Consider the following 26,984-nt stretch of genomic DNA (forward strand, 5'->3'; position numbering starts at 1 on the left):
TATTTATTGAGTGTAGTCATTGTGAAATTGGAATGAGGATCATAAAAAAAGTGAAAAGGACTACCATTTAGTTTGTTAATTACTACTTGAAAGTCCAGAAATATTTTTACAAAGGGCATTCTAATTAAGATTTTTCTTAGCTGTTATTCTGATATAATAGTTATGTAATTATATGTATATGTGTGTGTGTGCATATATATATATGTATGTGTGTTAAAAAGATGGGAAGTGTCATCAACCCAGTAACCACTACTGACTATTTGAGGTTTCTCTGTGGGAATAAACCTTCCCATTTAAAGACAAATGAGATCAGGGGTTATCCCATTTTTCCACAAACTTGCCTCACTTAAGATTATTTCATGGCCATCTTTACATGCCAGTGTTTATTGGGAACCACCTGTCCCTCTAGATCTACTTCATTCTTCATTCTTTTTGTTCTTATTGTCAATACTGTCATTTTAGGGTAGTTACATGCTTAATGTAAAACACCCAAATGTTTATAGAAGAGTAGACAGTAGAAATTAAGTCTCCCTCCAAGAGGTGCCTCCCATTTCTCCCCTTTCCAGAAGCAACTACCTTTAGCAGGATCTTATCTTTTATTTTCATATGTCTTTACTTGGTTGTACTAGAGTTAATCCTCCCAGGTATAGGGAAACATGGTGACTTTATAGTGGCAACTAATTGATTTTGTGGTATCAGTGCTTCAGAGGGTATACCCAAATGAGAAAAGATTTCCTGGCCGTCATATTGCAACTTGGAGTTTCCTGCTGTGTGTAGGTAAACATATCTTGCCAGCACTTCAGATCCTTAAAGTCTAATTGAACGTCCCCAGGAGAAGGGCCACAAGGCACTGTCACCCCTATACGCTTCTCCATCTGCTCTGACTACTGCCCACATCGTGGGGAACCCCGTCGCCGATGGCCTTGCTATGGTAATCTCCGAGCTATTGGGGTTAAGCTAATCTCTGTGTGATGCCGACACTTATTTTAATCTGGACCCACTTGGGTTAACTTGACTTCTTTGGCTCAACTTTGATCCTGCTAGGGGTGGAGGTGGGGGGGGGGGACACCAGTTGGGGGCTGAGAAAATGTTATTTATGCAAGTACTTGCCCTGTTGTACTGGTTCTTTCGTCGGCTGCTGCTGTTTAGGTAGCCCCATAAGCTAAGACTACCTAGAAGACCCTGTCCTAGTAAAGTCTCCAGAGAGCCAGCATGGTAAGTGTTTAGGGAAAATAGAAAGAAATGAACCAGACCCAGTCTTGGGAGAGGCTGTGTGAAGGAGCTCTAGGCTGATACTTCCTGTTTATAGGCAGCATTTACTCTAGTTCAAAATATACTCCTCAAAAAAAGTACAGAAGTTAAAGGAGGAAAAGTCAGAAAATAGACATCAGCTATATAAGGTACTCCATTACCAGAGCGCTAGCAAAATATTACGCAGGTCCTCATACATCATTCTCTATGACATAGCATGCCTGGTATATGTGGTGCATGCTGTAAGTAGTAGTATTTCCCTTCACATTTGAACATACATATGCCTGGCTTAAGTCCAGTGTGCTTCCAATCATGAATATCGGTATAAACTTGTTTACTTTTTATCTCCACTAATTTTTTCTAAAATAATAGCCAAATGCAGTGAAATATTAAAATAATTGTAAAACCACTGTTGCATAGACAAAGATGCCACCTCTGAAAAGTGAACATGTGGCTGGCCGGCAGCAACGTGCGCTAGCTTGACGTGCTGCTTCACCAGCTGATGTGCAGCGGTACACGTTTGGAGTCCAGAAGGCAGTGGGAGGTATCAGTCCTCAAAGTATAAAGACATGGGTCATTGCAACATGGTCAAATGCGTGAAAAGGCAGGATCAGGAAAGCACCCATAGTCATAGCCTTCTAACTGGAACCCCTGTGTATCCAAAAGAAACCATTATCAAAATTCGTGCAAGAAAAAAATGATCCTTCAGGGTCTTCTCCCTGCTTATTGTTCTGATTTTTCCTATGGTAATGTTTCCTGGTCAGTTAACACCTCTGATGAAAGAGAGACAATTAGAAATATCCTGAGATTAGCTTTCAAATTCAGAGAAATAGAAGTTTCCCTTTAAAGTGTTTTAACTCCATTGCACCTTAAATTTTAATGAACTAGTGCAGTTGATCCACTGCAGGATCATTTGCATCAGTCAACAGTTAGGACTGTCAAGACCATCTACAGTGCACAAAGGAACTATATACACATCTTCTCTAGCCGCTCTAAAGTACATGAGGAGCTAGTAAATAAATATGTTCTGAGGGATTTAACGGAACTGCAATTTAAATGGTATATTTCTTGCATTGTTTCTCCTTTCCAAAAAAAAAAAAAAAAGCGTTCCTTTCTCCCCCTGCCTCCTTTCCCTTCCCTTCCTGCTGGCTTTTAACTGTCTCTCCCGTTCACTAGTCTTCGCAGATAGCGATGGTGCCCCTGCGTGCCTCGTTCTCCTGCCTGCCCACCACGCCCTCCTCTGTCTCTCCTCAGCCCCCATCTCCTCTCCAGCCTCTGTAAGGATTACAGGGAAACTGTTAGAGGCTGGGGCGGGGGCGTCTCGTTGCTAGTGCAGGACCAGCCTGCACCCTGCAGACCCTTCTCCTGTGCCTGGTCGGGGAGGACGCTTACTCTCCCCAGCCCTGGTGCTCAGGCCGGGCTCAGGCAGGAGGCTGCAGCCTGAGGAACAGATACGTTCAAGCTGAGGTTTCCTCAGCACCGGCCTGTCCTCCAAACACCTCACATAGCTTGATTCTTGGAAATTTCCACAGAAAATCTACTGAGGTATTTTTCCCTCCTCCCCGCCCCCCCCCCCTTTAGGTTTAAATAAATAGTCCTAGCTATGAGCAAAATAGAATTTCTTGAGAGCAGAAAATAAGTGAAACCATCCGTAGGCGGGCCGACAACCATGACAAATAGGACTCTTAGCTTCAGTATTTTACCCATGCCAAGTTTTCACTTCTCAAATAAAGCGTTGTAGCAAAAACAGCGTCTTCTGCAAGAAGATTCCACATCATGTTTCTTATTGCATTACACATCCCGTTAAGCTACAGGGGAGTGAAAATTCAGGTTTTCAAGTGGTTACTTTGTTCTAATAGTCCTCTGATGAGGTATTTTGCTCTATGAGCATGTGAAGTAATCTTATTTGGAAAGTTCTGTTCATTAACAAAAGATACCAAAATAAATTTAGCTAAGGTCATAGTGTTTAATTTAATAGTATTAGAATAATAAGCTCCATAATTAGTTTCAGATTTGCCTTCCTTCCCAGAGGACAAGATTTTTTAGTGTTTGATGCCTATTTAAAGCATAAGGATGACAGCAAAATTAATGTCATGACCTTTATAGCCTGTTTAGGTTTTTCCATGTAGTACCCTAAAGGATTTAGGGAGCAGTGTTCGTCTACGACAAACACTTAGTAGGTACCAGTGAAAAGTGGGTTAATTGGGTTCACCTGATCCTCGGCTGGTAGCACCGCAATCTAGACACCAATTTCCTATTAGACAAAGGAGTACCATTTTTCCCCTATAAAATTACCTTTTAAACGACACCTGTACATTCTGTAGTGTCCTCAGGAAAAAACAAACACATTTTTTGAAATACATAGGATTTTTTTCCTCCTATTATTTCATCTGGCTTGTCCTTTTGAATTAGGAAATCAGTTTGTCTTTTCACTTGTTGGCACCAGTGTGCTGGCGCCCACTCGCTGGCCACACCCCTGGCGCCAGTACCCTCTTCTTCCGTAAGGCCAGGCAGCAGCGACTGCACCTTCCACGCACTGGTGACTGATGCTTTCCTTTTCCAGTTTGTCGCAGGCAGTTCCCGTGAACCGTCACCCTTCTGGATCCTTGCGATGGGAAACTTGGTCTTCATTTTATTGCCAGGGTATTTTAATGCAGTGTTTATATATTTCATCTAAACTTGAGAAGTATATCTAGGCAAGCTCAAATCTTTAAAACTTTTGGATAATTGAAAAAGCCCTCTGGCATTTTTTGCAAATAGCAGTTTTCAGGTACTTCCTTGCTTTGCCAGATAGAATATATATCAGTACAATTTCTTTGAAAGGCAATTTGACAACATCCATTAAAATTTTAAATCAACCCAGAAATTTCTTACTGTGACTTTATACTACAGAGAGATGTGTAGGTGTTAGCAAAGATGTCTTGATAAGGAGGTACACTGTCGCTTTGTTCATAAGAGCAAATGGCTGAGAATAATCTGATCATCAGTCGGCAGGTGACTAGTTAATAAAATTGCAGCTCCATTGCGTTGAAGTACTATGCGGCCTTGAAAAAGAATGAAGGGGATCAATACGTGCTGATATGGGAAGCTCTCCAAAATACATTAAATTTTAAAAAAAAAAGAGCATCTGTGGATCTGAGACTTGCACAATGGCATGATCCAATTCCTTAAAAATAAATCTCAGGGAGCAAGCATAGCTCAGTGGTTGAGCACCTGCTTCCCAGTACCTCCTTTAAAAAAAATAAATAAAACAAATAACTCTTATATATATATATATATATATATATATATAGAGAGAGAGAGAGAGAGAGAGAGAGAGAGAGAAGCATGTATGATCTTCAGTTTAGCAAGGTGGGGAAAGAAGGGATAAACCATTTCTATATATATGTTGACTTACATACATATACACAGACTGTTTCCAAAAGGATACCCAAGAAGGTAAGAGTTGTTTCCTCGGGTTGGGGGATTTGAGAGTAAAGATATATACACTATGATTACATGTAGAAAAAAAAAAAAGGAAAAAGGAGACAAGACACCAAAATACTAGTAGTATTTATGTTAGTATTATATTATATTTATATTGTGGGTGATGTTTTCCTCTATTCAAAATTTAGTAATGTAATATTTTATTAGCAGAAAATATATAATAAAAAATTACCAGGGTTTCTCTAGTTCTAAAATGCCACAGTATATTACATATGTATTAAATCATAGGTATTAGTTACTTAAGTATTGCTACAGTTGTATATGTGTTTAAGTGCTCATCTTTCAAAAATGTTTTTTTATAACATTATTACAATGCACAGTGTAGTGGAAGCAAAGAGGATTCAATGATTGCATATTGAAGGCTAGGACTCAGGAATCTCTGAAAAGGAAGCTTTATTACGACTGGCTGTACCCAGAAGACCCTGTCCAAAAAAACCGAGCCCTGAGCAAAGGTTTTAGGTTATTTTTATACAAGAGACACACATGGTGGGGCCAGGAGAGGTTTAGGGTTCAAAAAGACTTTGTTAGTTTCTTAGGGTTTATCCGTTTGTTTGAATACCAGTTAAGCTTGAATTAACATATCGTCCTCCCTCCAGGGAAGCTTGAATTAACGTATCACCCACATTGCCTGCATGTAACGTTGAATACACATCCAGTCTCCATCCTTTCTGAATATTTAAAGCCTACAAGGCCTGTATTACTTAACTGGCTTTCTAGAAACTGGGCACACTTGGATACAGAATTAGATGAGTTTGAATTCATGCACAGGCTGTATTACAGTAACAAAATTTTTTTAAAAAAAAGAAAGACAAATTCCAGAAGGTCTCCATCAACCTGACAGCTTTTTGTTCCTCCTTCCTTTTTCATTCTTGTTCATATTTATTTAGCTTTTTCATGTTGGAGAAAATCACTTTATGATAAACTAAGGGTTAGACAAAAGCCATTTGCAGCAGAGAATGAAAAATATTTAGATGATGCTGAAAAGGTAATTCTGTGACAAGAGTGCCCCAGGGAAAATATCAAAGTTTGAATCATTCTAAAGAAAGAAGAAAAATCACCAGGCTGATTTTAGTTAAACAGCAGGTCACACAACCACAGAACATAGGAAAATATAAAGCATGGATGAAGACAGCAGGAAATAGAGCAGAAAACAGTTTGTTTTGTTTTGTTTAGTTTAATTGACTAGTCTTTCTAAAGCTAATTGATGGAAGTTTAATTTAGCAGAGACTGTGGAGAAGGACTGGAGGTGGGAATCAGAGCTGAAAGAGAAAGGGGCAGTATTGGCAGTGCTGTGAGTCCATTAGAATGGAGAGGGGCAGAGGGCAGAAAAGGAGTTTATTCCAAGTAAACTAATCAATCTATGGTGATGAAACCAAGACTTAAGCCCTGCTTGGCAGCTGGTAAGATTTAAGAGAGAAAAGGGATGTGAGGAATCCGCAATGATATTAAAATTATACCAAATTTCTATGAGACTGATTTCAGGTCATTTTGTCACTGAGTGTTGACAAGGGGAAAAAAGCCTAGAGAAGTGGAAAAGTGATCATTTCAGATTAATGCATTAGATCCAAACTGATTTAAGAACCACACTGATTGAAGGAAATAAAAACTAATGAACAATTTCACCATATGTATCTATATAGCATGAAGTGTAAATTACAGTCTCTTTATTTTCATGGTATTTATTTTGCTGCTTTGTGACATTTCATTTATTACCAAGTTACACAATTCTTTTTGTTTTTTTAATGCTTTCATCTTAATCTTGATGGTAGCCTTCCTGAACTAAATGACTTTTTCATTCCCCTAGTATAGGGGAGCTAGGCTGGAAATTCCAAGGATGCTCTGTTTGATGTAGAAATAACCAAATATTTTTCTTATTTATTATCATATACATTTAAACAAGCAAGAAGTGGAAATGTGTCTATTTCTTAAGCTTGTGTCTTTTTAGATTTAACTAAATAAAGTACAGTGGAACCTCTAACAGGAAAGCAGCATTGTCAAAATACTCACTTATAGATAATGTTTGAAATTGTTTTTTCCTAAGACATGCTTTATCTGTTTATGATAGCACTCAAAATAATATTGATGTATCTGAAAGTCCCCTGGCCACAAACCAGAGAAATTCAAGAGCATAGAACAATTCTTACAGTTACATAATTAATTTTTAAATCATTTTAGTAGGCTTCAGCCCAGGCAAGCTATACAGATAAAAGGAAATTTATTTCTGAGAAAATTAACTTAGTCAATTATCTGTCACTTTTAGTTATGGAAAAGTATAGTCAGGGCAAAATTAATAAGACATTGCTTCAGATTTTTAAAAATCACTGTTCGTTAAAAAATGACTCAGAATTTTAGAAACTTATCTATTGAAAGTTAAAAGATTTACATGGTACGAAAAGCACTTGATGGATCTGTGCAAGTATTGGTAAATAATTTCTTGCACTCGTTTTTGCAGGATTAGAGGCATCATTTATTTATTCAATAAACTTTAAACCTGATTATATCATTCCCCACTGGGTTCCAGAAGTATAAAGATAAAAACGGCATTGTCTGAACATCAGGAAACCCATAGTCTTAAAGGGGAAATGGACAGGTTTAAACAGGCATTACATACTAAGGCAGAGCCAGTCAGTGTGGACTGGGAGACAAATGGACAGATCAATAAAAATTTCTTGAATGGATGAGGTAGACACTGCAAAAGAGCTGAGCAGGAATTGCATAGCAAAGCAAGGGGGAAAGGACATTTCATGGAGAATTATGGAAGGCTATGAGAGCTGGCCTGTCACCTTCTGAGATGCATCTCATAGTATCATGGTGGTACGTGAGGCAGCAAGGGACTCACATGCTGGGCCAAAGAAGCTGGACTTTATCTTGTGGACAATAGGGAGCTAGCGAAGGACTTGATGAATAGGCAAAACATGATCAGATTTGCATTTGAGAAAGACCACTCATGGATTGCTGGTAGGATGACAATTAAAGTCATATCTTAACTTTTTCCCCCTCCTAATATTCACTAAAACTGGAGTAAAAGGATATATATATATATATATATATATATATATATATATAGAGAGAGAGAGAGAGAGAGAGAGAGAGAGAGAGAGAGAGAGAGAGAGAGAGAGAGACATAAATATCTAAAGACAAAGAGAATAAGAAAGGAAACAAGGGTGAAAGGGTGACACTATATTTTAGAAACTGGTAAGCCAGATGAGTCAGTGTTATCTGACTTAATAAACTTGCAGTGAGAAAGTCTGAAAAGCAATTGGAATTATACCATAGGACTCTTACCCCAAAAAAGCTCAGAAATTGTCAGCTCTAGATTCTACTGGAAGTAGAGGCATGAAGGTCAGACAAACAGGGGTTTAGTTGAAAAGATTTAAGAAACACATCCCCTTACAACGTCTCACAGTGGAACATCCATCCCTCCCTTACCCCAGCAGAAGGGTCTCTGAACTGTGAGACAGTGGGCACAGTTGAGGGTTGAAGTAGTGAATAGGTGTTAGGGATTGAATTATGTACCCCAGAAACACATGTTCTTAAACTCAGTCCATTTCCGTGGATGTGAACCCATTGTAAATGGGACTTTTTAAAGATGTTATTTTTAGTTAAAGTGTGGCTGAATGACATTAAGCTAAAATCTGGATTACTAGAGTCCTTTATAAACAAGATGAAATTCAGCCAAAGAGAAAGCCAGGAGAGAAGCCAGAAGTCATTGAAACCTGGAGGAGAAAGAAGACATCACCATGTGCATCGCCATGTAACAGAAAAGCCGAGCTCCAGGGATCCCAGCAGTCAGCCCCAGAATACCACAGTCTTCAGGGAGAAAACATTGCCCTGCTGACAGCTTGATTTTTAACTTCTCCTAGCCTCAAAACCATGAGCCAATAAATTCCTGTTGAAGCCAACCCATTGTACAGTCTTTGTTTTTACAGCTAGAAAATGAAACAGGGTGTGTAAGTGAACATTTACATACTGAATTTAAGCCACCTCCCCAGCCTTTTTTCTTCATGAGGCTCTCAGAAAGCTGGCAGGCAGGCATACACCTTTCAAATGGGAGACCAGAATTTTTTCTCCATAGAATCCAACCAGCTAAAGAAAGATCTGAATGTATGGTCCAGAGGTTCCCTGGTGGAATCACATAACCAGACTACCCTTCAGTGAAGCCCTTCGGTTGACAGATTCAGTCCAACACTAAGTATCCATTAGCTTCTAAGTGCCCTGCTATTAACACGAGCAGACCTTCAGGGAGCATCAAATATCAGAGGAAATGCTCTAACATAAAACATCAAGATGAAAATAAACAAATTAAGATAAAAACAACTTAACTTAGAGGAAAGCAAGAATAATAATGAAGAAAAATGTTTTTAAAACTATTAATATCAGTAGAAAAAGAATATATCCATGAAACAAGAATGAGATACTACATAAAAAGAACATTCCAAGAACCAAACAAAAAGAGCTCTTGTAAATAAATAATATGATAACAGAAATGTGAAAAACTCATTGGAAACATTAGAATATAAAATTAAAGAATTCTCTAAGAAAGAGCAAAATGAAAAGAGATAAAGTATATCTAAGGGGAAAAATAAACAAATTATGATCAAGAAGAGTAAATATCTGAATAAAAGGAGTTTAAGAAAGGAAGGGAACAGGGAAAAATCAGAAGACATCTCAGAAAAATAAATTTAAAATTTTCTAGGAACTAATATAGATATAAGGACTTCCAGACTAAAATACATGAGTTTCTAAATTGAAAGGACCCTCAAAATACTTGGCAGATGGCTGAAAATAGCTTAAACATTTCATTGTGAAATTTCTAAATATTGTTTCTATAAAGAAAAACAAAAACAGATGATATGCAAAGGACCACATGTAACATTGGCTTTGGATTTCTTAGCAGCAAACATTGGAAACCAGAAGGCAGTGGAATAATGCCTTCAAATTTCAAACTGGAATTCTATATGCAGACAAATTATTAATCATCAATTTTGCTTTGATTTTTGTTGATTGAAAGAGAAATAGAACTAAATTTTTATCTTCCATGGTGGGACATCAATTGATAATGTCTAAAAATGAAAAAATTAAGATATAAGATTATAAGCATGCTGTTGACAGATATGGAGATATAAATACTGAAGGAATCAACTCTAAGCATTGAAAGTGTTTATTTCTAGGAAGAGGACATGATTAAGGCTGTATTTCTAAATGTATTATAACTTTAATTTAAATTTTTAAAAATTAAAAAGATAAAAAGGAAAGATTATTCCATCTGCATTTAGAGAATAGATTGGAAAGAAAGACTTCAAAGGAAGAGCACATTTGGAGACAGGAAGTGCTTTTAGTTTTGAGATGTTCCAAGTAGAGATCTGTAGCAAACAGAGGACATTTCACCCTGGAGCCTGAGAACTGGAAAGAAAAATTTGGGAGTTGTAGTTGGAGCCATAGGAGTTGGAGTTAAATGTATGGAAAACCTTTGAATGGAAAAGAAAAGAGAATGTAGAACACATTTTCACAGATTTGTGTTGAGGTAGAAAAATGCCCTTCCATTCAGTGTTCATGTACCCAGTTCAGCCAGGCGTGCAGTACATGTAAGGGAAGATAGATGCATTGTATGAGATTGGCTCTTGCTATTGTAAATCATGTTCATACTTTTAAGCATACTCTAAGGACCTTTTTTTTTTTCTTTTTTTTTTGGAATTCCAAAGAGAGTGTAAACTTTTCTTTTGGAAAGTTAACATATAATACCTTGTTTTTTGAATAATTCTTTATACAAAGTATTTTCAGCACACAGTATTTAGTTTAATCCTTTCAACAACTAAATGAGTTAGATATTATCTCTCCTTTTCCAAGTTGGGGAAACAGAGACAATCAGGTGACTTGTCCAAGGCCAACCAGTAGGAAGTTTCTGTTAAAAACACACATCTCGGGAAACGGACTTTGGCCCAGTGGTTAGGGCGTCCATATGGGAGGTCCGCGGTTCAAACCCTGGGCCTCCTTGACCCGTGTGGAGCTGGCCATGCGCAGTGCTGATGCACGCAAGGAGTGCCCTGCCACGCAAGGGTGTCCCCCGCGTGCGGGAGCCCCACGCGCACTCCTTGCGCCCGTGAGGAAAAGCCGCCCAGGTGAAAAGAAAATGCAGCCTGCCCAGGAATGGCGCCGCCCACACTTCCCGTGCCGCTGACACAACAGAAGCGGACAAAGAAACAAGACGCAGCAAATAGACACCAAGAACAGACAACCAGGGGAGGGGGGGAAATTAAATAAATAAATAAATCTTTAAAAAAAAAAACAAAACACACATCTCCTTGTCGCTATTAATTTGTCCTTCCACAACTCTTTACCTCTCTGCATTCTGGAGACTGGGCTGGAGCACAGTCCTGAGAATGAAAGGCCAGTCCAGCTTTTGAGGGGTTTTGGCTTGGAGAACAGTAGTAAGCATCTGGCATGATCGCCTTCACAACAAATCTAAAGAATTAGGGAAAACAGGACCACTTCCAATGTTTCCCCAACTCCAAGCAGGATAGAAGTCACCTTGGAGGGTCTAAAACAAACTTATCCCCCAGAGTGACTCTGCAAAGCATTTCACTCAGTCACTGGCTGACATTCAGAACTACCTGAATTTAAAGAGGGATTTTATATTGAACTTATTAGCAGTATGCAGCCATTTAGGGAAAGAAGAAGTTGCCAAATATAAATGCTGCTTCAACCAAATAAGCATTAAGAACTTTCTAACTGGATCAAGATTTATTCTGTGTATTAACTTTTAACTTCTCTGATCCTTTAGGACTGATTTGATCATTTTATTATTTCTGTATTAAATAGGACAGATTGAAATAGGAATAAGCATTTACTATAATTGCACAAATGATGAATACTATCATCACTTAGGGTTTATGTACTATAAACTAATATCATTTTAACAAAACTGAGCTGTAAGGTATTTTGTTCTCTTATTTATGTAAGATCTTGGGAAACATGAATTCCATGATTGCTTTGAAGAAATAGTTTTTTAAATCAATGAAATATAGTACAAGCACTTTGGAAAGCAGTTATGCAGTTGCTTATAACATAACATACCACCCAGGAATTCCACTTATGGATTTTTATCCAAGAGATCTGCAAACATTTATCTACACAAAGACTTGGTCACAAATGTTTATAATAGCTTTATTTATGATAGAAAAAAAAGTGGCAACAACTCACATGCCCATTTGTGGATGAATAGATGAACAAATTATGTTGTAGTCCTACTACAAAATACTGTTCAGCAATATAAAGGAGTGACCTACTGATATACCCAATGAAGGAATATATAGGGAGCAAAGGATTATGGGAATATGATGAAGGACTAACTGGCAGTGCTTAATGCTCTTACGAAAACAACAGAGAACCAAAAGCTATCCAAGGGACTGGCTTTGGGGGTCAGCAGACCAGGACAGTGCTACACAACTCCCAGGAAGGTGAGGGACAGAGAGACTAAGAAGCTGAAATGACAAACATGAGTTACCAAGCCCCCATGGTGGCCAGGAAGGGTTCCCCTGCCCTACCCCCAAGATAGTAAGCTGGAATAAAACACCTGGCTCCCTGTAGCTGACTGGGAGGGGAACAGACATCTTCCTCCCTGTCACCTGTTTCAGGGGAAAAGGGAGGGGAGGTCAGGGTGCTTTCCTTCAGTGAGCTCAGCCAGCAGAGCATGCTTGAATCTCTTCTCTGAAGATTCAACATGGGAACACAGGAAAGCCAAGCCTGAAACACCTTTGTGGAACGGTGCACTGACAAGCACCATCTGCTGGCCAGTCTGGAAATTACATGGACAAAAACTGTTCATGCTCTTTGTATCCAACCCGTAGGAGAAAATTTGTGCTGCACTAGCGAGTTTCCCTGGTCCGATTTTGAAAACTTAAGCTGGGCAATTTTAAAGACTGAGAATAAGTTGAACCCAATATCAAAGAAGAGCTGTGACATAAAAAAAAATAGGCAGGAGGGAGAAATTAGCCATCAAAGTAAATTAACCAACATATTCAGATGCCTAGACATCTGCAAAAAGTTACAAGCCATAATAGGAAACAGGAACAAACCAAGTATCTTGAAAAGATACAGGATTTAATACAATTAATCAATGATAATTGCACAACTCTCCTAAATCACTTTAAGGAATTTAAAGAAAATACGATTAAAGAAGTAAAGGATATTAAGAAGATACTGGGAGAGCATCAAGAATAGTTTGAAAGCCTCAAAGAAAAGTAACAGACTTTTTGGGGATAAAAGACACAATAGATGAGATTAATACATTGTAGGCACATAAAAGCAGATTTGAATTGCTTAAAGACAGAATTAGTGACTTCAAAGGCAGAACATCTGAACTGGAAAAGACAGGAGAATAGAAAGAGAAGAGGATGGAAAAAATGGAAGAGTCTCAGGGAATTGAATGACAATGCGAAATGCACAAACATTCATATTGTCCTTGTCCCAGAAAGAGAAGAGAATGGAAAAGGGGCAGAAAGAATATTTGAGGAAATAATGACCAAAAACTTCCTGACCCTTATGAAAGACATAAATATCAACATCCAAGAAGGACAATGCACCCTGAACAGAATAAATTCAAATAGACCTTTCCCGAGACACCTACTAATCAGAATGACAAATATCAGAGATAAAGAGAGGATTCTGAAAGCAGCAAGAGAATAGCAAAGCATCGCATACAAGGGAAACTCGATGAGATTAAGTACCAACCTCTCATCAGAAACCACAAAGGAGAGAAGAAAGTGGTATGATGTATTAAAGGTACTGAAAGAAAAAAACTGCCACCTAAGAATTCTGTACCCAGCAAAGCTGTCCTTCAAAAATGAGGGTGAAGTCAAAGTCTTCACAGACAAACAAAAACTGGTAAAATATGTTACCAGAAGACCAAATTTGCAAGAGATAACTAAAGGGGATGCTGCAGCCTGAAAGGAAAAAACAAGGGTGAGAGATCTGGGGAAGAGTTTAGAAATGAAGATTATTAGGAAGGGAAAATTAAAGGATAAGACAGTAGAACATTATGACAACAGAGAGCTGAAGGACCAAATGGATGAGGTAAGTGATGCCTTTACAGTAACAACACTTAATGTTAATGGATTGAACTCCCCAATCAAAAGACAGAGACTAATAGAATGGATGAAAAAAAGCATATGAGCCATCTCTATGTTATGTACAAGAGACCCACCTCAGACGTAAGGACACAACCAGGTTAAAAGTGAAAGGTTGGAAAAAGATATTCCATGCAAACAGTAACCAAAAAGAGCCATAGTAGACCAGGTAAATGTAAAATAACATTATAGTATATGAACATTAATTACTCAGTGCATTTGGCAAATTGTTCCTGTGATCAGTATGTGGAAATTTTATCCTACAAAATAAACACTTGCTTTTCATTGAATAGGACTGGAAAAGAGATATATTTTTGGATATTTCATTTTTCTTTAACTCATTCTTATTCTTTAAAATAATCTACTTGGATCAATGATGATTTAGCATGACTACTGTTGAACAAGATTTTGAGGTTTTCTGCCTTATAACATTATGAGTTGGCAAATTGTTATCCACTATAATTCATTCCAATAAGATGTGAAGAATTCCCAAATAGGAATTTGATTATCTAGAAAGAATTATGACCTAAATGGAAATTAAATAACTAAACCAATAATTTATTTCATTCTGAGAGATTATTATGTCTAAGAGTTAGAGCTGTAATATAAAAATTAGAATTGTTATAATTAATTTCTATTATATTTGAATTATTATTTACATTTATAGATGTTTGTTGCTATGCTATCTATTTTTTACAGTTGGTTGTATTAAATCTAATCTGGCCTTGGATTCTTTTTTAAAATTTGTAATTTCTTCCCATCTATTTTTCTATTTATTTTACAATTTTACAATTAAGGACTTTTTTTACAGCTAAAAAAAAAGCCATTGATTATACACTTTGGATAGATCATATGGTATTTGAATATATCTCAATAAAACTGTTTAATAAATAAATAAATAAATGTGCAAGTATACCCAGAAATAGCAACTATGTACAGCAGGGGAAACAGATTCAGAGATGAGGAATTTTCTTGTTTGTTCATCTGTTTTTTGTTTATTATTATTATTGAAATAATGAAAATGCTTTAATAATGAATGAAGTGATGAATGCACAACTGTGTGATTTTATCAAATACCAATGATTGTACACTTTGGATAAATTGAATACTTTATTAATTTCAAACAATAAAATTGATTTGTTTAAAAAATCAAACAAAGAATATAGGAAACAGATGTAGCTCAATAGTTGAGTGCCTGCTTCCCATGTACAAAGTCCTAGGTTCAATGCCTGGTACCAGAAAATATATATATATATATATATACTGTATGATTTATAGGCAATGGTATGGAATTCTAGAACAGTCAAAGCTAATTTATAGTGATTGGTCTAGTTAGAGGTAAGTGGTAAGGACTGACTACAAAGGGCCCAAGGGAACTTTCTGTGGTAATGAGGATACTTTTTAAGGCAGGGGTTTTAAAATTTATTTCTCTCCCCTTCCCCCCCACCCCAGTTGTCTGCTCTCTGTGTCCATTTGCCGTGTGTTTTGTGTTTGCTTGTATTCTTGTCAGCAGTACTGGGAATCTGTGTCTCATTTTGTTGTGTCATCTTGCTGTGTCAGCTCTCCATCTGTGCAGCGCCACTCCTGACCAGGCTGGGTGATATATGTCTGTATTCTCTAGGAAAGAGGTCCCTGGAAATAAGACTAGACTGCAGTTCCGTGGTTGGTGCCCTCATTTACAGTCATATGCACATGGAGCGTGCACTTACACACGTGCCTGTTGACCATGGAGCAAACGAATCTTTTACTCAGAGGTTCTTTATGTAAATTATCTCTAGGGACCATGGCCAGGAGCCTAACAAAGGCAGAACAGTGTCTACCTGAGTTTCCCTCAACTGGAAGTAAATGAAAGATCTCCACTTCCAGCACCATCAAGCTGTCAACCTAATTTTCTTTTTTAATCAACTCTGTTTAAATATGTCATATTGACAGAAATTAGAAGTAAGCATATGAGTGATTTATAAGGCATAGTATATCAGATCTTGCTATAACTAATGGTATTAGCTGTTTGCACTCTTTACTTTTTTTCCTTTTTGATAGTTTTTTTTCTACCTAATATGCTTTTGAGCAATTCGAGTAAGAAAAGTCAAGTTACAATTAGAAGAGTCTTTATCTACTGTGAGGGATTCCTGGACAGCCAGTACCACCCGAGGCACCTTTGAGAAAGATGCACATTGACTTTGTTTACATGGTGTGTGAAAAATACTCATGTCTTATAGGTGACTATTTAATGTATCTTTTCTTATGGCATATTTATATAATGAACTATTATCCAGCCCAATCAGAAAATGCAATTTTCTGTTTATTCAAAGATTTTCCTTAATAAAGTATAAACTTTTCTTTATTTCACAGCATAATCCTTTTTTCCTAAGTATGGCAGAATTAAACATAATAGTACAGTGCTTTGTAGTAGCAGAGACTAAGGCTCCATTTGTGTGAATTTTCCACTTTAAATACTAAGAGATTGGGGGGGTTGGTTAAGATGATCTTAATGGCACTCTTCTAATACAGCATTCTGAAACAGTTAAAATAAAAACTCATATTACTTTTTGTGATTGCAAAGGTAATATTTTTCATTGGGGAAATTTAGTAATTTGTCCATAAGCATAAAAAAAAGTAAATAGCAATTTAAGCTCCCACTCAGAGATAGCTACTTCTAATATTTTCTACTTTTGCACATAACATATATACAAAAATATTGAACCATATTGCTCTCTAAGCTACCCCTTTTGATCCAGAAATATGTCACTAACCTTTTCCATATTATTAAATGTTTTAAGAAACATTTTTAATGCATTCATTGTTAGAATATATCCTAATTTACTGAGGAGGTTAAATTTCCTGTGTACTGTCCTAAATAGTACTGTAATTTTATAAAGGTAATGAGGATGATGGTAATGAAAAAGGTGATATATAGCTTTGCATATTACCAATATAATTTCCTGGGGAAGATTCTTAAAAGTAGAAGTTTGGTAGACAACCAGCAAGATGATGCCGGGGTCAGGAGCTCCTAGAGTCAGCTCCTGCTACAGGGCAGTTAGTAAACACCCAGAGCTATCTGGAGCTAGCTGAAGCACCTGTTTGGGGGCTTTAAGAGGCCAGAAGAGCAACCTGCAACATCCTTGAAGGACTACAAGGAGGACACTGCCCATCTGCCGAGAAGACTAGTAAGTAGAATGCTCCTGGCTTCAGTGGCTGGTGCCCATCCTCCACTGGAGGCACAAGCCACCTCAGGAGCTGTTCCATGGTTGGAATTGAAAGCTACACTTTACTAAAATGGGGGAGAAAGAGAAAGTTGGGCACCAGTCTCAGCTACTGATGAGTAAAATTCAGCAGGCTACAGTATAATCCTGAGAATAACTAAAGTTTGAGCCTGTCCAAGTCAGAAAGAGCCAGTAGCCGCCATCTTAACTCCGCATCTGGCACAAGGGGACGCAGGGCGGGCTGAAAATCCCAGTGCTGGTGGGGACCGGCTTCTTTCCATACAGGTCAGATTGCAGCTCCAGCCTAGGCCCCAGTGCCACCTCCAGCAGGGAGAAAGCTGTGGGGAACTACACTAGCCTCTCCAGGAAATTACCGGCCAACCCATGGAGGCCAGTGATTATCCTACTCTGGCGATGCAAGCCACCCCAGGAGCTATTCTGTGGCTGGAATTGGAAGCTCCATTTCCCAAAAAAAGGAGAGGAGGAGATGGTTGGCCACCTATTTCAGCTATTGATTGGTAGACTCGGCTGGCTAAGATATAACCTTGGAAACAGCTGGGGTATGAATTTGCCCAAGTCAGAAAGAGGCTGGTGGCTGCCATTTTGACTCCGCCCCAGCCTGAGGGGACGCCAGGACTGAAAATCACAGTGAAGGTAGGAACTGGTTTCTTTCACCCAGATTGGCCTGCAACCCTCACCTAGGCTTCAGCCCCACTTCTGGCAGGGAGGAGGCTGGCGGCCCTACACCAGCCTATCCAGGTAACTGCAGGTACCTTTGGCTGGCACAGACTGAAAATCGGATGTCTACCGGGGCACTGTGGTCATCTTAGATCCACACTGCATAGATTATTGGCCATACCTGCAGCTCCATCCCTGCCCCAGGCAGGGGAGAAAGGGGTGTGAAGCTTCATTGGTCTCTCTGGACAACTATAGTCCAGGTCTGCACTGTGGGAAAAAGAGTTTAGATTGTATTTAAACTTTGTATGACCTGTTCCTTATTGTAAATGTTATACCTGTTCTATTGTAGATGTTACAGTTGTTCCTTATTATTGTAGATGATGTTGCAGTTCTGATAGCAAACAGCTGCTCAGTAGTTTCCAATAAATACAATGTGTAAACTTGGATTGAGGCTCTCAGTTCCAGAAGCTGTGAGTGCCCTGGTCCCATCTTTATCTCCTCTCTTGTGGCTCTCTCTCAGCCCTTTATTTCGTAAAGTTCTGCATTACCTTCCCTTCGAGCCAGCCTATCGCTGAGCTGATCACAGCAACTGGTGCCCAACGAGGTTCCCAAAGGGAAGAAGGATTGCTTTGAGTGAAACTAACATGGTTGTTGACAGCACAGAGCCCTGAGTGGTTTGGAAAACCTTTGAAGTCCTCGAGGGTTTGCTTGTATTTCCTCAGGAGATGGAGAACGTCCTGTGTGTGGGTACCAGCTCGTCAGATAAAGCCATACCATAAACGCCAAGAGATGATGCTGAAAGTTCCTGTGGAAACCAGAATCTCCAGTCATGCAGATGGAGAGACGGACGCTGGAAACTGCATGGCTGGGTCTCATTCCAAGGACTAGAATGGCTTTACATCAAAGTATCTAAACTACAGAACTTGTTCAAGCATGGCATCATAGAGCAAGTATGACTTAGGGACGAAAGAAAGAGAGTAAGAAAGAAACTGAGAGGAGGAAAACTGGAAAAGAAATGTTGAATTATGAAAGGAAGCAATGAAGAAATTCTAGATTAATAGATTTGGAACTGCTTTAGTGTTTGTTCAATGTCAGTGTGTGTGTTGTAATTGTTTTAGTGTATGTTTTAACTGTTTTTGTGATCGTTCACTGTCAGTATGTATTCTGATACCTCCAGATGGTGATACAATTAGAAAAAAAAAATCTGAAAGAGCTCTATACAAATGGTCAAAAAATAAGCACTTATATTGTTACCTGAGTTTAAAATGTTAATGAGATCTCTATAATAATAAGAAATGTAATTCTTGATTAATAAAATTACCGAGTCTCTTCATAAAAAATAGTTCTTGCTTGAATTGAAATGAATAATTTCTTTTTCTTCATAGGTTAAAATGAAAGATGTAAAAGTTAAGTGAATATTGAAAAAAGTGAAAAGTTGTGGGTATGCTAACTGAAATTGAATAATGAGTAATTTGTCTTAAAATGGTTTGTTTTATAAAATCAGAAATGGAGGTATGCGGGACAGAACTAAATTGCATATAGCAAGTTGTAAAAGTATTGTGGTAACATTCAGTGAGATAATGTGTTTTGTAAAAGTAAAACAAGCCTGAAAGAATATAAAAAGTATAAAAACTATGTGAAAAGGTCAGCGATGGACTTTCGCAGTTCAAGGCTTTCTGCCCTGGTCTGATAGCAATGAATCTGGCTGCATAGAAGAAACCTGTGGCAGTGACCCTACTAAGAAACATCAGAGACAATGGTATTTTAAGGGCCTGGAATAGGCAAGCAATTGGGACAAGCTGTAAGGTCCCTGCTGCTCTATCAAATTCTTAAATGTTGTTTGGTTGGGTAAGACAAAACTCTACCATCTACTGTATTTGATAAAGTACAATGTTTTCTCATGTTAACAGAATTGGTAATATTGTTGGGATACTAAAAATCTTTTATCCCTCACTAAGATGTGTTAATTAGGAAAGGTCCTTCATGAGTAGGAGGCCCTCCAGCAGGCTGCTTTAAAAAATATTTTAAAAAGAGGGAGAAGGTGAATATTGACTTATCCTGTGAATTGAATGTGGCTGGCACTAATACTGGACTATATAGCCTTGTTGGTTGGGAATTTTAAGCCCATGAGAAATGAAAGTCTATTCATTAAATGTCTGCTAGTTGGAAGTCTTACTGTTTGTTGTTATATAATCTACTGCAGTTGTGGATTATATATAAGATGCTTGAATACTAATCAGAACTTTAATAATGAAACATATTATGTACTTAAGTGATTTGATGAACTGTACGTGATATATCTTGTTGAATGTATATGTAAATCTCTTGTTTTAAGTTTGAACAATCCTCAGACTGAATGTATTGAGAAAAAATTTAATGAGTATTGTTCAAACCTGAAAGTGAAAATATCATGCAGGAAGCTTTGTTAATCCGTGAACCAATGCCTTATGGGTCAGCACATTCAAGATTCTGGTCGGCTGTTGGGTCAGGACTTCCTAGCCATAAGTTAGATGTTGCAAAGCATGGGAAAAGCATTTTATCTAGCAGAACACTTATTGGATTATATTTAGTTTTTGTGTGACCCCCTATATACAAAAACAAAAAGGGGGAAATGTGGGAAAAAGAGTTTAGATTGTATTTTAACTCTGTATGACCTGTTCCTTATTGTAAATGTTACACCTGTTCAATTGTAGATGTTGCAGTTGTTCCCTGTTATTGTAAATGATGTTACAGTTCTGATAGCAAACAGCTGCTCAGTAGTTTCCGATAAACACCCGTTGTGGAAACTAGGATTGAGGCTCTTATTTTCAGAGGCTGTGAGTCCCCTGGTCCCATCTTTATTTCCTCACTTATGTCTTTCTCTCTGTCCTTTATTTCTGTAAGTTCTGCATTGCCTTCCCTTTGAGACAACCTATTGTGAGCTGATTGCAGCACTGCACGACTTGGATTATTCCACACAGCTGTGACTCTGTCCCTACCCCTGGCAAAGAAGAAAGTTGGAAGAAGCTTCACTGGTCCCTGGCGCAGTGAGGGCAGCTTGAGCCTCCACAGCTTATAGCACCAATTACAACCTTGGTTTCTACTGCACAACCAGCAAGGGAGAAAGGGCAGGAAGCCCTAAACTAAAGGGAAAAACTGCACCCAGAATAAATACTCTAGTAAGCCAGATGCTAAGACAACAACAAAAAATTACAGCCCATACCAAGAAACAGGAAGCTATGGCCCAGTTAAAAGAACAAGATAAGCCTCTAGATGACATAAAGGAGTTGAGACAACTAATCTTAGATGTTCAAACAAATCTCCTTAATAAGTTCAGTGAGATGGCTAAAGAGATAAAGGATATTAAGAAGACACTGGACGAACACAAAGAAGAATTTGAAAGCATACATAGAAAAATAGCAGCTCTTATAGGAATGAAAGGTACCGTACATGAAATTTAAAAAACATTGGAATCATATAATTAGCAGATTTGAAGAAGCAGAAGAAAGGATTGGTGAGCTTGAAGAAATGGCCTTTCAAAGTGAACATACAAAAGAACAGATAAAGAAAAGAATGGAAAACATTGAACAAGGTCTCATGGAAATAAATGACAGCAAATGGCGTGCAAGCATCTGTGTCATGGGTGTCCCAGAAGGTGAAGAGAAGGGAAAAGGGACAGAAGGAATATTTGAAGAAATAATGGTAGAAAATTTCCCAACCCTATTGAAGGACATGGATATCTATGTTGAAGAAGCACAGTGTACTCCCATCTGAAAAAAATCCGAATAGACCAACTCCGAGACATATCTTCATCAGAGTGTCAAATGCTAAAGACAAAGTGAAAATTCTGAGAACAGCAAGAGAAAAGCAATGCATAACATATAAGGGGTACCCAATAAGTTTAAGTGCTCATTTCTCACCAGAAACCATGGAGGCAAGAAGACAGTGGTCTGATATATTTAAGATACTACAAGAGAAAACTTCCAGCCAAGAATCTTATATCCAGCAAGACTGTCTTTCAAAAATTAGGGCAAAATTAGAATATTCACAGATAAACAGAAACTGAGGGAATTTCTAAGCAAGAGACCAGATTTTCAGGAAACACTAAAGGCTGTGCTAAAGCCTTAAAAGAAAAGACAGGAGAGAGAGGCCTGGAAGAGAGTCTAGAATGAAGATTATATCAATAAAAGTAACTTAAGTGTCAAAAGAGTGGTAAAAAATAAAATATGACATAAAACTCAAATAGGAATAAACTTAACCAATGATGTAAAGCACTTGTATTCAGAAAACTGCAATTCAGTGTTAAAAGAAATCAGAAAAGGCCCAAATAACTGGAAGAACATTCCATGCTCATGGATTAGAAGACTAAATATTAAGATGTCAGTTTTGCTCAAAGTGATATACAGATTCAATGCAATCCCAATAAAAATTCCACCAGCATTAAAAAAAAAATTGAAAACACAATCATCAAATTTATTTGGAAGGGTAAGGGGTCCTGAATAGCCAGATACATCATCAAAAGGAAAAGTGAACCCTTATCTCCAGACTTTAAATCATATTACCTACTTAAGTGGTAAAAACAGCATGGTACTGGCATAAAGACAGATGCATAGAGCAATGGAACCAAATTGATGGTTCAGAAACAGACCTTCACATGTATGGTCAGGTGATTTTTGACTAGCCTGTCAAACCTGCACAGCTTGGACAGAACAGTCCATTCAACAGATAGTGCTGAAAGAATTGGATATCCATAGCTGAATAAAGGAAAGAGGACCCCTATCTCTCACACCTTGTCCAAAAATTAACTCAAAATGGATCAAAAACCTAAAAATAAAAGCAAAAACCATAAAACTTCTAGAAGAAATTGTAGGAAAATATTTTCAAGACCTGGTGGTAGATGATGGATTCTTTAAGGAGATAAGAGGAGGACTGAGATGGACTATTGATGTTTAATGTATGTAGAAGTGTTAGCTTTACTGTATAAGTGTGGAAATGTATAGTGTGGATGGTAACACATAGTATCAGCTAGTTTATAAATGGGGATGTGGCTAAAAACAATAGTCTAGGTATGTAAATGCCAATTGACAGAATGCTAGAGAATAATCTAGGAACTAAATAGCACAGTAAAGCAAGAGGTGGATGAGAATTGTGGTTGATGATACAGATGCAGGAGTGTCCTTTGTGAGCTAGAACAAATGTACACCTTTACTGCAGGGTGTTGGGAATATGGGGAAGCATGGGAAAAATACAACTGGAGTGACCTATGGACTGTGGTTAGCAGTAATAAAATAATATTCTTGCATCTATACAAAAGATATACCGTGTTGATAATGGGGCAGTATGGAAATGAACCAAATGTACACTATGGACATGGTAACAATCAGATGATATCTTATCTGTACAAATGTTCCACCACAGTGTGGTATGTTGATAGAGGGGTGTTGTTTGGGAATTCTACAAATGTGCATGACTGTTTTATAAGTTTACAACTTCTGTCATAAAAAATATATTTAAAAAATAATAATAGGGTGGGTTGGGGAAAAACACACCAAATGTAAGATAAGGACTATGATTAGTAGTAAGATTTTGACAATATTCTTTTGTAATTTGTAACAAACATCTCACGACAATGCAAGGTGTTGGTGGAAGATTGATATATGGGACCCCTGTATGATGTTATGCATGTTTGTTTTGTAAGTTCACAAGTCTTACTATATATTTAATTGTTTATGTATGTTCATATATAAATGATATAAAGATAATAATAGGGCTGGTTGGGGGGAAAATACTTCAGTTAGTAGTAAAATTTTGACAATGCTCTTTAATCATTAGTTCAAAAGGTTTAACAACAATGCAAGTTATTAGTGTAGGGTGAGTTATGAGAGTCCTGTATGATGTTATATATGTTTGTTTTAGAAAAACACAAATATTACTATACACTTATTGTTTATGTATGAGTGATATACTTCAATAAATTAATTTTAAAAAGTGAAAAAAGAAAAAGTAGAAGTCTGGATCAAAAGAAATACAGAACTTTAAGGCTTGGGATACATTTTGCAAAATTATCCCCCAAAGAATTTGCATCAACTATACTCCTGCACAGAATAATAACCATGCCCCTTTCCTCAGATTCTTTCGAATGGTTTGCATGTTTTGTTTTGTTTTTTCAATTTGTAGGCAAAGTAATCTGATTTTGAAGTTTGCATTTCTCTTATTATTAGTGAGACTGGACATTCTTTCTAATAATTACTAGTTTACTGACTTCTTTTATAAAGTTTTGGAGTCTTTATGGTAGAATGTTTTCTCCTCTTATTAATTTGTCTTATACCAGCCAGTAAGATCCATGAGCCCAAAGACCATGTCTGTCCTATCCTTTGTTGTGCCCACAGTGCTCCAGAGTGTGTCAACCACAAGTATTTGTGAAGTGAATAAATGGAGGAATACCTATCTGTGTATTTTTTATTTTTTCCCAATATTTGCATCTTAATTTTTTAACAACTATATTAGGGTTTAATTGACATGCAATAAATGGAACAATTTAAAATGCAATGTGATGAGTTTTGATAAATGTAGACACCCTTGGAGTGATCACCAGAATCTAGATAATGAGGATATCCTCCACTCCCAAAGGATATGCCTCTCTCTTCCTCCTGTCTGTTTGTGGTCTCTTGCTCCCACCCCTCCCTGTCTGGAATGACCCAGGCAACCAGTGATCTCCTTTCTGTCACTATGGGTCAGTTTGCACTTTCTAAAGTTTTGTAAAAGTGGGATCACACAGTAGATACTCTTTTCTCTCTGGCTTCTTTCATCTGCCTACTGTTTTTCAGTTTCATCTATATTTCAGGGTGGAGCAGTAGTTTGTTCCTTTAAGTTTCTAAGTATTGATACACCACGGTTTATCTGTTCACCTGATGACTATCATTTGGGTGGTTTCTGGTTTGGAGCTATTACAAATAAAGCTGCTATGACCACTCCAGCTTTCCTTTGAATAGAGCTAATGTGATATATCTTTTGCACTCTTTTGTTTTGAACCTGTTTGTGAGTTTGTACTTAAAGTGCCTTTCTGGTAGGTAGGCTAGAGCTGAGTCTTGCTTTTTTTATCCAGTCTGACAATCTTTACCTTTTCATTGGGGTATTTAGAACATTTGCATTTGATATGATTACTGATATTATTTGGTTTAAAGATGACAGCATCCTGCTATTTGTTTTCTATTTGTCCCTTCTGTTTTTCGCTGGCTTTTTCTGTTTTCTCTTGAAAAACTGAATATTTTTATGATTCCATTTTATTTCCTTTGTTGGAATATTAGCTAAAACTCTTTGTTGTGTTATTTTAGTGGTTGCTTTAGGGTATCTAGGATACATCTTTAATTCATCAGAATCTACCTTGAAGTAATATTATCCTACTTCACATGTAGTGTAAGAGCCTTGCAACTAGTATACTTCCATTTTCCCCTCCCAGCCTTTGTCCTGTTTTTACCATGCATCTTACTTTCATATAGGTTCAAACACTACATTAAAACTTTATTTTTGTTTAAATGGTTATTTTTTAAAGAAATGTAAATTTTTTTTTTAAAAACACCTCATACACCATGTAGTCCTCATTTCTAGTATTCTTCCTTTCTTTGTGCAGATCCATATTCCCATCTGGTATCATTTTCCTTCTGTCTGAAGGACGCCCTTTAACACTTCCTACAGTGTGGATGACCTGGTGATAAATTTCTCCAGCTTTTCTAGTTTTATTCACATTTGGAAATTTTTCTGCCATTATTTCTTAAAAGAGTTTTTCTGTCTTTTCATCTCTCTTCTCTCTATTGACTGGTATACTAGGCTGCGTAAAGTTTCCCCACATCTCATTCATGCTTTCTGTTCATTGTTTAAAAATTCTCTTCCCTCTCTGAATTTCATTTTAGATCATTTCTATTGCTGTGTCTTCAAGTGCACTAATATTTTCTTCGGATACCTCTAAAATGCCTTTAACCCCATCCCATGATTTTGCACTGCACACATTATAGTTCTTATCTCTAGCAGTTTCATTTGAGTCTTTTTTATATCTTCCTTGTCTGTACTTCTTAAACCTATGAAATACAGTTATACCTTTTATGGCCTTGTCTTTCTCATTCCTGGGTCAGTTTTGAATTATTATTTTCCTCATTATGGGTCACATTTTCCTATTTCTTTTCATGCTTGATAATGTTTTTATTGGATACCAGGCCTTATGAATTTTACCTTGTTGGGTGATGGATATGTTTGTGTTTCTTTACATACCCTTGAGTTTTGTTCTGAGACAGAGTTAAGATACTTGCAAACAGGTTGATCCTTTGATGTCTTGCTCTAAGATATGTGATGTTGAGACTCCAGTAAGTTTCAGTCTGCTCCTCCCTACAGAGAAGTCAAGCTCCTTCTGTTTAGTCTATCCAGTGCCTTGGGAGTTTTTCCAGGCTGGCTGGTGGGATTGGATGCTGTTTCTACAATGAGGGTCGGTGCTTTGTGTGACCTCAGGCACTCCCTGCCCTGCATTGCTCAGCAGCACTGCCCAGGCTCCTCAGGGCCCCTCTGCATTCCCCATTGTTCTTTCTCTGTACAGTTCTCTTTCCTCGGTACTCTCTCTCACCAACTCTAGCCACCTCGGTCTCTCTGGACTCTGACTGCCTCCCCCAGGGTCCCGCTCCCCCTCTGAGCCGCAGCCATTGTCCTCAGCAGCCATTGTCCTCAGCTCATGCGTATCCTGTCTCACAGCGATCCCTGTCTTTCCTGGCCTGATGTCTTGAAAATGTTCCTCCCTATCGTTTTTCTGGGTTTTTTGGTTGTTTCAGACAGGAAGGTGAATCGGGTCTCTGTTAACTCCCTCTTGGCTGGAAGCAAAACGCATGCCTTTTAATATTGCCTAATTTTCCTGTTTAAAAATATTTTAATTTTGAAATGGAAAACTCATCAGTCTTTACCTTAATGATTTCTGTCTTTAATGTCACATTTAGAAAGACTTCTATGTTTGAAAGCTTGTAAAATTATTTACTTAGAATTTTTCAAAAGACTTTTATCGCCTTAGTTTTACATTCAAATAGTTTATTAATATGGGACCCCACATTATAGACAGTTTGGAAAATAGCTAAAACGGGTGGGGAGCACCTGTGGTTTCACCCTTAACACAATTCCAATGTGCAAATTGACATGCTTTGTGACTATTCCTCTCTTTTTATAAGTCGTAATCCTAGTGTATATGTCATTTAGTATACTGTGACATAATCTTCATAATCACAAAGTG

The 26,984-nt window shown here is 37.6% G+C and overlaps 1 protein-coding gene across 4 annotated transcripts in view; it reads left to right on the plus strand.

Moving 5' to 3' along the window:
* The window catches only part of ZNF438 (zinc finger protein 438), a 204,099-nt gene that overhangs the window by 151,739 nt on the left and 25,376 nt on the right, over positions 1–26,984 (plus strand). The gene's annotated exons all lie outside the window — the stretch shown is intronic.

This window comes from Dasypus novemcinctus, chromosome 5, assembly GCF_030445035.2.
Source record: "Dasypus novemcinctus isolate mDasNov1 chromosome 5, mDasNov1.1.hap2, whole genome shotgun sequence".
Taxonomy (NCBI): Eukaryota; Metazoa; Chordata; class Mammalia; order Cingulata; family Dasypodidae; genus Dasypus; species Dasypus novemcinctus.